This window comes from Anoplophora glabripennis, unplaced genomic scaffold, assembly GCF_000390285.2.
Source record: "Anoplophora glabripennis isolate ALB-LARVAE unplaced genomic scaffold, Agla_2.0 scaffold310, whole genome shotgun sequence".
Lineage (NCBI taxonomy): Eukaryota > Metazoa > Arthropoda > Insecta > Coleoptera > Cerambycidae > Anoplophora > Anoplophora glabripennis.
Window position 1 is genome coordinate 18301 of NW_019416396.1, and position 2558 is coordinate 20858.

Here is a 2558-nt window from a genome sequence, read left to right on the forward strand (position 1 = left end):
AAAGTAACTCTTGACAAACGTGATCTAATATTCAGATCCTTTTTGTAAATAATATTTTGCGAAATTAATATTTTATATTTCCCATTGATTAGATAATGATAGAGGCATATGGTGTATCAGAACAGTGAGTATTGTAATGGCTACGACTGAATAAGAACTGTCACAGCTGCATAATGAAGTGAAAATTTGAGAAAATTGTTCCAGTTAACTAATGACCATCTCCACCAACCTTCGATTACGCAAAGAATAGGTGAGATTTGCTTAATTGGCTAGGGGACGGATAAGATTTAGAAAAATGCGTTTATCTTGCTACTAAACTAATAAAACCTTGCAACATCTAAAATACATTTCATTAAATTTTAAAATAGTTATTTGTTAATAATTATCTTATAAAAAAATACTGGTGTCATCTCGCCTTTCCGTGGTGGTAAAAAATCCCTGTCTTAATATTATCCATAAATTAATTAATATCTTCATGAATTTCTTTGATTCTTTATACCGGTTATTATGTGCTGACAAATTTTGTAAATTTTTCCACACAAGTAGGTAGTGGCATTTCTCTCGCAGTTTAGGGTAGACTCGCTAGATGTCAGTACCACCAAATAATACTTCATCTCATTTTAACACGATGATTAGTTGCAGTAAATCACCGACAGCATGTGACTAGAATTTAGCGCAAGAATGTTTTGTTATAACTCTACATAAATATTTCTGATGTAGGTCTTCCTCATGATACTAAAACTAAAGTATCATGGGATTCATGGGCATGTATTGTCTCAAACGTAGAGATGTTGCAACCATGATAAAGAGACATAGTCTCGTGTCCTGAGCCTGAGCGCGAGGCAGATATTTCTTGTGGTAATTGTATATTACCACTAGAGATAGGCAATACGGATCTTTTTAATGATCCGCATGATGCGAAATGTATCAACATAAAGATCCGCATCAAAGATCCGCATCAGGGAATCGTATTCACTGCGGATGTACAAGTACAGTTGTACTTGTACATTTTGTAAATGTGTGCGCTTGTCGCTCACTCGTTCCCGTTTCATATATTGTATCTCGTATCACACTCTCTGTTGCGTATATTTTCTAATGAAATTCCAATATAAGAAAGAACTATCGCATTACTTGTTTCAAATTCTCTTTTTACAAAGTACAGCAGCATTCAAAGCACAAATTGCTTTTGTGTTTTATTTATTAATTTATAAATTAATTTAACGCGAGGTAATTACCTGTCAATATACCAGGACAAGATTTGCAAATTTTTTGCAATCATCTATAAAATCATTTTTTAGCAGAACCACGAACTTCAGCAGAAACGAGGCAATAATATATTTGACCTCAAGTTGAGCATCACATTATTTTCAAATTAATCAATGTTTAAATTTATTTTCGGTCAAACGGTTCAACATTTAAATACGAAATACACATCATTCTGACAATTACTTTTTACATTATAAGTTTGTTTCAGACTCCACAATTTCATATAAATCAATTCAATATTTAGTTTCCTATGCACTAAACTGCTTCTAGTGCATCGTATCTCATCGACCTGTATCGGACACGAGAATCAGTTGAGATCGACTCATTCCAAATTCGCATTGATGCGGTGATGCGAACATACGAAATTATTCTTATACCGGTTTACGTATGAACTGATTTCCAGTATGCGTACCTACGCCACCCACTTACTCATTCCTGTATGGGATACGAGAATCAGTTGATACCGATTCACTTCACTTCAGTCTCAACTCACATTGATGCGGTGATGCAAAACATACGAAATTATTTTCGATTCCCACTAGAGATCCGTATGATTTATACGTAAGATGCGGGTCTTGCCCACCACTGATTACCACAGAAGAAGTCTCGAAGATTTCCCTAAAATCCTTGAGGGAGCAACCAAGACAGCTGGAATTATTTTTGTTAAAGGGAACCAGAAAGCAGAATTCCTGAAGAAGTATATAAAAAAGCCGATAATGGAACTTCCGGAACAGCCCAAATTAAAACCAACCATTCCGGAATGTTGGAATCACAAGCTGGACAGTTGTGCATGTGCATTAGCTAATGCTTATAAATTGTACAATTTATATTTAGAATACGTAAAATAAAGAAATAAGTTATATATTTTTGTCTTTTATTATTTTCCATGTAATATTTAAGAATATACCTTGTTCAAATTCTAAATCAAAATATTCAAGTACCTAAGTTATACATTTTTTGCCTGTTTTATTAGTTTACCTGTAATAAAGAAATATTATACATTCTTGAATTTCATTATTTTCCTTGTAATATTCAAAATATACAAATAAGTTATACATTTTTTGGATGTTTTATTAAAAATAAAGAAATAAGATATATTTTTATCTTTTATTATTTTCCATGTAATATTTAAGAATATACCTTGTTCAAAATCTGAATCAAAATATTCAAGTAAGTTATATATTTTTTGGCTTTTTTATTGGTTTACCTGTAATAAAGAAATATTATATATTCTTGAATTTCATTATTTTCTTTGTAATATTCAAAATATACAAATAAGTTATAAATTTTTT